The sequence below is a fragment of the Pinus tabuliformis genome, chromosome 8, assembly GCF_031772625.1.
Source record: "Pinus tabuliformis cultivar Carrire ecotype Pingquan chromosome 8, CPIR1, whole genome shotgun sequence".
Lineage (NCBI taxonomy): Eukaryota > Viridiplantae > Streptophyta > Pinopsida > Pinales > Pinaceae > Pinus > Pinus tabuliformis.
This window is the reverse complement of record NC_142294.1, coordinates 517459375-517471718: the sequence shown is the minus strand read 5'-3', so window position 1 is coordinate 517471718 and position 12344 is coordinate 517459375. Positions and strand designations below refer to the sequence as shown.

The 12344-nt window shown below is 34.0% G+C and overlaps 1 pseudogene; it reads right to left on the bottom strand.

The window, feature by feature from the left end:
* Window positions 1–1018: 1018 nt before the first annotated feature.
* LOC149236399 (DEAD-box ATP-dependent RNA helicase 20-like) lies at window positions 1019–11827 on the bottom strand (annotated as a pseudogene).
* Window positions 11828–12344: the final 517 nt, after the last annotated feature.

Sequence of the window (12344 nt, the reverse complement as noted above, 5' to 3'; positions counted from 1 at the left end):
AAACTCAAATATTGTCTTAAATATTGTCTCTAAGCGCGTGTCTCAAAATATAATGTCTCAAAAATTTGTCTCTATAAAGACAATATAGAACACATATTATTATTGTCTCTATAAGGACAATTTGATTTGTCTCTCTAGAGACAATCTCATTTGTGTCTCTCTAGAGACAATTACATTTTTGTCTTTTTAGAGACAATTCCATAATTCAAACTATTGTCTCTCTAGAGACAATATAAAAAAATATTTAAAAAAAATAAATGTCCATAATTCAAACTATTGTCTCTCTAGAGACAATAAAAAAATTATTTAAAAAAAATTAAATGTCCATAATTCAAACTATTGTCTCTCTAGAGACAATATAAAAAATTATTTTAAAAAAAATAAATGTCCATAATTCAAACTATTGCCTCTCTAGAGAGAATATAAAAGATTATTTAAAAAAAAAATGTCCATAATTCAAACTATTGACTCTCTACAGACAATAAAAAAAAAATATTTAAAAAAAAAATAAATCTGCTCAAACTATTGTCTCGGATTTGCTCCTGCCAAAAATTATTTAAAAATAAATAAATCTGCTCAAACTATTGTCTTGGATTTGCTCCTACCAATCTATCTGTGTATCCATCTCTATCTACCTATCCATCCATCCATCCATTCAGCTATATGCATGTCTAGATATACATATGTAAGCCTGCAGATCTATGTTTTATAGCGTGTGCTCTCCTAAAATTTGGGATATGCGTGCACATTGCATTTATAGGGTGTGCCTTGGGAAGTATGTATCCATTTTGACTTTTTCTCCATCTCATTTGCAAGGAGAAAAGATATATCGAACTGGTTAACATTAAATAACAAGGACTTGACAATTACTGTACAATAAATAAACCATGCTCATCCTGATGCAGGGACCAAATAAATTCCCTGGTCCATTAAATCAGAGAAACATACACCAGAGAAAATTCAAGAAAACAAAAATAATTGGTAATACAAAAATTTACAAGCTACAAAGGCAGCATCCTCAAAACTGCCAGCGCTCTAGTTGCACCTCTGCTTCAGTTAGGTCTTTCTGAGCTTTCTTCCTACAATAAAATATCGGGCAGTCATGACTGCAATAAGGATAGGACATCAATGTAAGTACAAAAGAGATAGTAATTGTAAAATATATATAAATATCTATATCTATATATATATATATATATATATATATATATATATATATATATATATATATATATATACATATTTAAATCATGTTATGAAATGTAATACTTGAAATATAGCATTCAAAAACCTTGTGCAAAGAACATCTTGGTGCAGAGAGCCTTTGCACCGCTGACATTGTGTCCATAGTTTACCAAAGAGCATTTCTAATTCCCTCACTGACATTGATCAAATATTAGTGTCATATGATAGAAAATCTAGGTGAGAACAATAGACACAAGGCCTACTTTAAATTCTTCAAATAAAGAGTAATGGTATTAGAATACCAGCTTACCATTTGCAACTGTTTTCTGATACAATTCTGCTTCTCTTCCTTTGCAATGTGAACAAAGTGTCTGATCTTGTTTGTTTCAATGGCAACATGAAATCAGGCAACATCATGAATTAAAGTATGAAGCAACCTAACCAGACATTCTTATTATAAGAAAGCTAGATAGTTTCTTACAAGGAGAGCAGGCATGGAATCATGCAACCTCATATATTTTTCCACATCAAAAAGATGAACCCCAGTAGCTTTCTAAAGCGCCAAATTGAAATAATAGTTATTCTCAATTGTGCACTACTATAAGCAAGGAAACCACATGCAGGACACCCTCTACTTGTATTAACTAAATACCTGATAGGTGTTTTACAACCAATAAAACTGAGTTGTTTCTTGGAAATTTTCATAATTCCACTATTTGAAGGAGTTGATATGGAAACTGCTTGTGTGTGACTACCATGAAGAAGCTCCTTGCTTGCATTCTTCAAAATGGGTTCAAATGTTCTCAACAGCGGCTACAGAGAAAAACAAGCACTAATCAAAAACACTTAGTTGGAAAGAATTACTATCTATCAAGATATATTTGAAACACTGGTGAAATTTTAAAAAAGAACATAAACTGCAAGTGATGATGCTTTGGTCTTTCACCTTGCTCAGTTGATTCTCCAGATAATATTGTGGATCAATAGGGATGTTATTCTCCAGTACGTAAATTGGATCCTCATATTTCTCATATGCATGAGCCCAAGTAAACACATTAGTCATTATATCATAATCCCTCTGTAAATTATGCCTCCAAATAAAACATAACAAAATACTTAAAATAACCATTTTTTAGTGCAATATCAAGACTTATGCTGAGCACAGAAGGGGTTATTTATTACCTTGGCACCTTTTTCAGCCTTTATGATGACATATGGAACACGATCACCCACAGTTGGAGCAGTTGCAGCATCCCTTTGTAAACTAGGGGCAGCTTGGCTTTAAAACACGACATCAATTTAAAAAATCCAACAATGGACTCAATGTTATATTTTAAGCTTCTGTGGTTGTTTCTTGGAGTAGCTTGATCCGGATTATCCACAATATCATGTTCATTCTATCGACATTTCACACCCCAAAGAGGGTCCATCATTAGGACTAATTTTTAGAATAAGATTGATAGTTCTTTGAGAGAAGAATCATGCGACCAGAGTATAAATAAACCTAAATATTGATAAATTTTCATAAAGAAGCCGACTCTCAATAAAAAGAAAAATATTACAAGAGTCTTCTAGGGGCAGCTTGGCTTTAAAACACGACATCAATTTAAAAAATCCAACAATGGACTCATTGTCAATAAAAAGAAAAATATTACAAGAGTCTTTAGATGCATTGCAGTAATAAAAATAGCGAGATAGGATTGAAATGGAACCAGAAGGCATTGCACCATTCATTATAATTGTTCTGAGAAGTTATTTCCAGTATTTACCTTCCGCATGCGCTCAGCTAGTTCCACGTGTGCTGCCCAAGGAAAATTTTAAGGATGGAAAATTTTCTTGAAGTTTAAAAACATTGGTGAATCTCACTAATCCCTAATATGCAAACTATAAATTTTTTAATGATATATTTGCAAAATTATTCAAATTTATAATGATTTTATATATGGTCTCTATATAATGTTGGCGATTTTTAAGGTAAAATAATTTTATATTCTAAAATTTGGGCGAATCATCTTTTATAAAAAATGGAAATTGGCGAATCGTTTTTTGGAAAAATCATGGAAAATTAGCCCACTGGGCGAACATTAGCCCCTAAAATTTTCCATGGTGTTGCCTCGACTGCATAGTCATCTCCAGTCCTTGTCAGACCCTGACTCAACAAAGAGATTGTTAGCACAGGCAAACAACAATGCCCTTAAGAATATGCTGATAACCTTGATAAAGGATATGACCTGCAAACATCTTTTTCTGCCGCAGCTAAACAGTAATCAATTTTTCTCAGCATGAGATTAAAAATGCAGATATATTATATATTGTCATGTTTTGATTCTCTTCAATTGTATAAGAGCCTCCCTTGACACTTCTTCCTCCCATTGCTAGTAGTAAATATTGACTGAATCCCTTCCAAGTATAGAATGTAGGGAGACATTTTGATGACATAGGTGATTGTTGTATGGGGGATCTGTTAGATATCACTGAAACATTGCGTGAAAATATCACCAACCCCACCCCTGGATTTGTTATCAACTGTTTTCTACAAATCAGCAAATGTAAAATTGATTCTCCAGAAGTTAATTTATCCAAACAGATTGTTTGTGTACTTAAAAGGCACATTGTATCCAAAAAATGTGAAAGAAGAGAAGCATACCCGGCACCAATCTAGCAACTTCACCTGCATCAATAGTTACAAATACGTTAGTTTATGATATGTCATTTTATGAAGTCCATGTTTGGACAATTTTGACGTCTAATTGCAATTTGCCACAAAATCATGAAACCTATCTAATTTAAGCATAAACAGAGTAAAAATTGGTAATTTGAACTAGATTTGGTATTGAAATAGATTGCTAAGAATCATTTTAAGTAAACTCACCATAGAATTGAATAAAAGCAGATGGAACAAAAAAGGGGATCACCATCATAGCAATCCACATAAGGCTCTTCAAGGGCCACCATCCTAAATTCCACGAGTCACGACATTCATGCAACTTCTTAGTTCCAACTGTTGTAAGAAACATAGCGAAATAAAATATGTGAGGTGATGTTAAGGTAAATAGTTCAGACTCCACAGGCCTATCGCTATGGTCCAATACAGTTGGGGAAAATAACGTGCTTGGCATCGCACGAAGTGCCTGAGACCCATGTGCCAGTTATAGTCAAATGGCATCGATACGCGGCTATGATTTTATGTAAATTATGTTGCCATGGTTATGCATTTGAAAATTGCCAAGGCCACTTGCATGTTAAAGCCCCCAGAAATAATCTAGTTTGTAACCAATGGGTGGTTAGTTCTGCATGAAAATTTAGACCTTGATACTAATCCAGATTTACCTTCTCTGAAAGACATGATGCCACTTCAAACTTAAAAAGCTCATGACAAGAAATTAGAATCTGGTATCCAATGTGTTTAAAAGCCAAACAACTTGTAAGGCATATAAATTTTAAAATTGGATACAAAGTAGCCCAGGCTTACTCGAAGCACACCTTCTGTACCTAAGCAGTCATGACCTCCTTGACAGCCTTTCAAATCTGTAAAAACGAAGATCTCAAATTCATATATATATAATGAAGAAAACGGTATACAATGTAAATTACGTTCATTTTCCAAAGCCTAATGTAATTACATGTATATCAAAAGAATAATAATCTAAATGGATGCAGATAAGTTAAAGAGCTATTTGAAAAATTCACGATTTTATGAGAATTTAAGTAAAGTTAAAAGTTATAAAATCATGTGAAATGTCCCGAAGTAGGTATATAGCATATACTTCTAACACTTGAAACTAGGAATATGTAATAAGTGACTTGCTCGCAATGTAAATCTCCTCTTCCCCCTATCATATTTTATCCATTTCAAAAGTAACAAATGGTCAAACAAATTTGGTCATAAACATGCAGAAGGATTCATTGTTCTCACCTTAGTTATCACCAAAAGTGACAAATCCATTCTATTCACAAACAAGTCAGAAATAGTGTTCTTGACATACTGCACTACACCAGGTATGTCACGATCAATGAGTATTTTGTGAAGGCACTCTGTAACCAAGTTCTTCACTAGCAGGCAATTGTCCCTTCGTATTGTTTCAATGCCTGTTGATATGGAATATTTAAAAGATCAGGAATATTTAATAATTAAGAAGGCATCAAATAAATTATTTTTATAAGATAATTTTGAGCCTTCACAAACACTAAGGCATGTCTTTGAAACAAAAATATCAGGTTTGTCACCTTTAGTATCCATTTTGTCATAAGCATCTGGCTTTGTCCACAACAACCCAGCATATCTTTTCTTGCTGATCAACAAGTATGGGTAGTATATTTTTTCAAATTCTAGTTTAATAGGCTGCATAAAAGCATATGTTCAATAACGCATTGATCAGATGCCAAAGATGCACCAAACAGATATAGGTAAGCCAAAGAAAATCATAACTGATCATCTTGTCCTGTGCATATTTACAAAGATCTCATGGAAGTGGAATGTCGAAAGAAGATTAGTTTTAAAAATAAAGGTGATATTAAAACATTCATCCCTACAAAAACATCATTAACAACTCTAGAGGCTTCACAGATATTTAAAATTCTTGACATTGTACCTTTGTGATGTACCACTAATATAATCTGAGGCTTCCCTCCCTAGCGTCATGGCCTCTTCTATATTTGGTACACCAAACTGTATCATAACTGAATCTGTATCTACATATACAACCTAGATTCAAATATAAAAATATAATATCAAGCTTTATAGTAGAAATCTTGGTTAGGATCAGATCACCCATTATGATTTCAAGAACTTGGACTATCACCAATACAACAAGTGTACTTCATGTCATTACTGATCTAGTTCAAAGGTTACAAATGCCTTTAGTTGCTAAATAATAGCCTACCTCAGCATTGTATTGGTAACCACCAACTATTGTGAACCTTTCTTCAACTAGCCTCTTTCTATGCTCTATCATTTGACGGCCTGATAGGTGGAAAAAATGAGATGATTAATGATATGAAATTTTAAAACAATACGTAAAATCGATATTTTCTGATGGAACAGAGAATGTGTCAAAAGATCAAACTGGACTTGTAATCAAAATATAATAAGAGGGCCTAAGCATATCATCTTAGTTGTACAAGTACACATGACTAATTAATGCAATTCAATAACTCGATCTTATTTGTACAAGATTGTCAATTACAGTTCATACCCAAAACATTATGCCAGGAGGAAGAAAAGAATTACATGGATATAATTGACGCCCAAAAATAATCAATGTGAATGGTTGATACATGCATATATAGAATAAGAGAGGACTGTAAGCATCTCTATCTTGTAAGTAAAAGAAGCACCAATAACGATCACCAGATGGAAAATAGGTCATCTCTCTCTCTTACTAAGAAGAAAAATGTTATATTTGGCAATAGATGTAGTATATTCTATCCCTGCACCCAAGACAAGAATATACCTGATGCATAAATGAACTCTCAGACTACAGGCTTGATTTAATAGTATTGGCTTTCTATGTTTCCCAAGTAGATCCAATTGGGTGATATTGGTATGGCCCTAATGAAATGTCCATATGCAAGACAAAAGCATATAACAATAACCATGAAATAAGAAACCATGCTTCAATAATGCAATTCCTATTACACAGTCCAAGAAAGGCTTGCCATCTGACAGTAGACTACAGCAAAATCTGCCACGTACGGGAGAAAGGTCACATGCTGCAAAAGCCAATCAGGTTGCACTAGAAAGCCAGCTCCATAAATTTGGACCAGAGCAATGGCGGCGGCAACGATGTTCCCTACCATCAAACATAGGAGTTGTATTTAACCACCGCCAAGCTACAATCCATACTTCAGAATAACCACTAGCATCCTAGAATCCCCAACTTGAAAAAATTAACCCCCTAAATTTCAATCAATGCATTATTTCTGCACCCATCCACCCAACTTGTAATGATCAACCCACTGAAAATATCAAATAATTTTAGTTCTAATCCCCAATAACATGTCAATTCAACTCCTGGAGCTAAAGGCAAGAAGTTTGGAATCTACATAGTTGATCCTATAATCAACCTCCTTTGTTCTAAAAAATAAAGAGATGAACCATGAATAGGTAATAAAAACAACCTTGTAAACATTCTAGTGTACAAAAAGTGAACTTTCGATTCTTTAATACATCAATTTCTACATACCCAAGCCTCGTACTGCAACATTGGTAACAGTCTTAATAGGTCTCTTTCTAGCCTTAAATTATGATAAGACCCGGTCTCTCTCATCTTGGCTTTTATCTCCATGAATTGATAGTGTTGGCCATCCATCCATACAAAGTTTCCTAGTAACTTGGTCACAGCCTTTTTTAGTTTCCAAAAAGATAAGAAAGTGGCTACCATAAATGATCTCCTCTAAGAGATGTATTAACCTGAAAGAGAAATGTCTTAATTCATGGGTGCATTTGCACAGCTAAAAGGCATAACGATAGTCAGTATATACTATAAACTGCACCTAGGAAGGATAAATTGCACCTTGTATACTTCTCATGTTCAGAAAAAATCTCCACAATTTGCTCAATAACATGGTTTGCCTTGAGTTCTTGTGAGCCAATTATTACCTAGAAAGACATAAAAATTCATAGAGCTTTAGCAGAAATTGGAAAACCTCCAATAGTCTCCAATAATAATAAAGTTGCAAACATAACAGAGACCATCACTTTCCACCAAAGAAAAGTAGAGCTCAGTTTTATTATATGCAGACTTGTAGAAAAGAAACCACCTTGTACGGATTATGTAGAGATTGACTAGCAAGAAGCTCGACTTCCTTTGGCCAAGTTGCACTCCAGTATAATGTCTACCGATCTGCATACCAGGGAAGATTCAGAATTGGTTACAACAAACATCAAATAGCTATGATTTCAAAGGGGAGAAATAGTGCAGGAAGATAGGTTAATTAAACATTTTCCAGCAGATAAACATGGATTATAGAAAGATCCACAAAAGTTGGTCCATACCCCATGGTAAAGTTCTAAGTAACTAATAATTCACTGCCATCACCAACAAGGTCCTTTTCATTAAGTCACTAATATAAAGTCCATACATACACGTGCGTGTGTGTGCTGTTCAAAGTTACAATTGTTTTGAAACCATGGATGTGAACTTACATTTCTAGACACTACTTGTATTAATGAATTCTACTGTGAATAATCAAAATCAAAATGAGACATTGCTACTCCCAAAACAAATATTCAAAACCCACAGTTTAGGTTTCAATACCAACCTTCTTCCTTGACCAGGAAAGGAAAAAATTGAGAACACCAGAGAAAAAAAATAATAATAATAACAACAAAAGAAACAAAATATAACCACAAAAAAAAAAATCAACTTTTTATGGTCTTTTATAATGCATTCTTAACTACTAATGAAAACAACTTTGATATCTGAGTCAATAAGTAATCAAAATCAATATTAAAGCCACAAAACAGGTCATATTGAAAAGTTTACAAGTGTGCAATTTATCCTGTGTAACTAAGCCTATAGTATATATTAAATGGCAACGATACATACTTGAGAAACAATTTTTTTTATCTGTGGTTCAAAACCCATGTCTAGCATACGATCAACTTCATCTAACACAAGATATGTCACTCTTCGCAAGTTTGTATTTTGTGACTCCAACATATCGATTAACCGACCCGGAGTTGCAATGACAATCTCAACCCCTAAATCCAAACAAGGGAAGAATAAAATTAGCAATTCAGAGTGACATCCAAAGGTTTGAGAACATATAAACAGTGAAGGCAATGAAACAATAAAACATAAACGATCGAGATCTGTGAATACATAAAAGGCTTAGAGTGATGCTACAAAGTAACCTACCTTTCGAAAGATCTCGTACTTGTGGACCTTTGGGAGCACCTCCATATATACACGTATTCTTGATTTTTGACGATGCCCCAAATTTAGTTGCCTCTTGCTGGATCTGGACAGCAAGCTCACATGTAGGTGCTAACACCAAGACAATAGGCCCATCTCCTGGAGCTGATATATGACAACAAGCGACAACATTTAATATGTAGCCATGTATGGTAGGTATGGAGGAAAAAGACATTTCCCTCCCATCAAGAGATCATACTTTTAAAAAAAAAAATTACATCACAGTAAAAGGGCCAAGGAGGAGATAAGGCTCTAGACAGTTTAAAGCTAAAATACGCAATAAAAAACCTAAATAAGGTTGAGCATTAACATGAAAAATAGCAGGTAAAAGCTATGCCAGTGTCTTCCTGGAGCCTGTCTCAGCAATACCAATTAAATCCCACCCTTTCAAAGCCATAGGCCATCCTTGAGCTTGAATAGGTGTTGGCTCCATAAAGCCCACCTTTACAACCTCGTCAAGAACATACTCTGACAACAAAAAAACCCGCAATTCAAAAATTAGCATAATTTTTCTTACATTCTAGAAATGTCTTAAAACCACAATTTTTATAATCAGTAAAATCTAACATCCAAAATAGATATAGAAAGGCCTGAGCTTTGACTGTTGCTCAACAATCCTATTTTACACATTTCAAATTTTTAGGTTGGATAGAAATCATAAAATATAGGGCAACCAAGTCCAATTCAAGAAGGCCAACAGACAAGTTTCTAAATTATCCTGCATTCATGTATAATTCAACATAGCATTCAAGGAATCATCAATCATCAATACACATACATGTTAACATGTGACGGGTACTTTTAACTAAGATAGCAATAAGACAAACTCCTCCAAATACCAAATACATTTATACATTCAAATCACATGCCTTCAATAATGATTATATGATTTCTTTATATACCTATTTAAACAGTGCACATATGGCCCATTACTTATTAAGCCAACCATATAACACAATTATTTACACATAACATAGGCATTTAACCCCATAAATTCTACCCTTTGGAATCATATCATATACATTTAACCCCTTATATTCCCTTGGTTCAAACTTCATATCATAAATACATCCTTAAAAAGCTTTGAAATATGAAAACAATCATAGTGAGAAAGGATCTTAAACAAATATTACAAAGAATAGGAAATTGGCACATTAATATCATACAATAAAGTATCTACAGATTTTGCAAAACAGTCCCTTCTCAGGGATGGGCAACAGAGTCTCGCTGAAGAATACAAGGTCAAAGCATAGAAGCACTACAACTACCCTTTTTATCATGTCAACCTTCAATAGAAATCTCTACTTAGAATTCATGGTAGAATTAATCTAGATTACCATCCTATCATTGCCTATTATCTAGATAGGAAACTGGAGCAAAGTAGAAGAATAATTTAACCTTCCGGCACAAACGCTTAGCTAACAAGGATGGTTGAAACTTTCTCCACTTTGACAGGAGAGCAAGAGAGTAATTGGATGCCGTGATGTAAAAAATTAATCTCAAAAATAGTCAAACAGGAAAACTTCACACACAAAAAATCCACATGCAAGGAAGTTTGAACAATTTAATCCCATCACAAAGAAAAAGGTGCACAATAGAAGCCAAGACTAAGTCACAACTGAAAAATTCAGGGATGAAGTGCGGATGAAGCTTATAATCAAAATCGCTTCAAGGAGTCCAGGTCCCAAAAATACTAAGTTCTTGCAAAACCTCTAAAATTAGAGGCTAAATGTATTGCTAGATTAAAGTTACGGGAGGCAACCTTTCATAGCTTCAACAGCATATCCCCAAGGAAATGTGTTGGGAACCAATTTTCCACCAAGTTTTTGGTATGGGAGTGTAGGAGAAGAGAGACACATATGGAGGGGCATGTTGAACCATTCTCAAGGAAATTTGAGGGGACTGGGACATAGAAGTTCCTAGCATAGGGTCTCATTTCTAAAAATATATATAAAAAAATAATAATAATGATAAAACCCTAACAATAACAATAGATCTCATGCAAATTCATCATTGAGCAATCCAATGAAAACACCCAATACTGAAAACCCACAATCTTGAAAACTGTTAAGGGCACTAAATTGATATGAAATTCTACTTTCTTCAAGTCCAATGAGGTTGGAACCACTGTCAAATATCTTAAAGTCCAATGAGGTTCGAACCACTCTCAAATATCCTAAAACAATGAGTGGTAATATTTAAAAATTTAAATAAAACAAAAGGTTAGATATAAGATAATGTAATGTTATAATGTCAAGTAAAAAAGATAAAAGAGATAAGGGAGAGAATGTGTATAATTACCGAAGTCGCAAATTCATCAAAACTCTAAACCCTATCTCTATTCTGTCTTAAAAAGTTGTTAGACAAAATCTTTGGGGAATTCTTAAAAAATTGTTAGACATAAAATCATTTCTTTGGGGAATGAGTGTTAGTTTTTCACCCAGGCATTCCTTTTTTGGTGGTGGGGGAATGGATGGAAAAAGAATTATGATGAAGAGATCAATATTAATAATACCTGGAAAACCTGCATCACGAAAACTTTTGACGGGCTTGGGAATGTCCCGGCCATCGACTGTAATTTCACGTCTCTTGCAATATTCCCTGACCTCGTCTTCAGTCATAGAGGCGATGTCCTCTACCTCCTCGTAGAAATTCTTCTTAAAGGGTGCCAGGTTCTCAAAATCCTGCTTCGATAGTGAAATTAAGGGACAAATAATATACATGTCGCAACAGGTTGAGATTTATGGCACAGAAACCTTGCACACAAAGGTAATATATTAAATTAATGCATGCATGCTGTGGGGAATATCTTAAATTAATGCATGCACGTTGTGGTGATTTGCATGAGAGATTCAATGCATATCATATTAATCGAAATCGAGGAACAAAAAAATTATGCATTATATTGAATGCTTTTTAATTATGTGCATTAGGTAGTGCATGTAGTTATATTTGCATGTTTAGAACTAAATTCATGAAGCATCTACGTATTTCCATTGAACACTCACAATCCGGTGCATGAAAAAAACTAGGTGTATTTACTTGTGCACGTCTTAAATCAAATGCATGACAAGACTTATGCAATTCATTTGGATATTTTAATCCAGTGAAATAATATAGTATGATTTTCCGTGAATTAAGAGGGTAAATTAACAAATTGGCATACCAGTTCGAAATTAACAAAGGTGAAGACTTTGCCTTCACGAATTTAATTTATATAGTTAAATGCATGCAGACAGT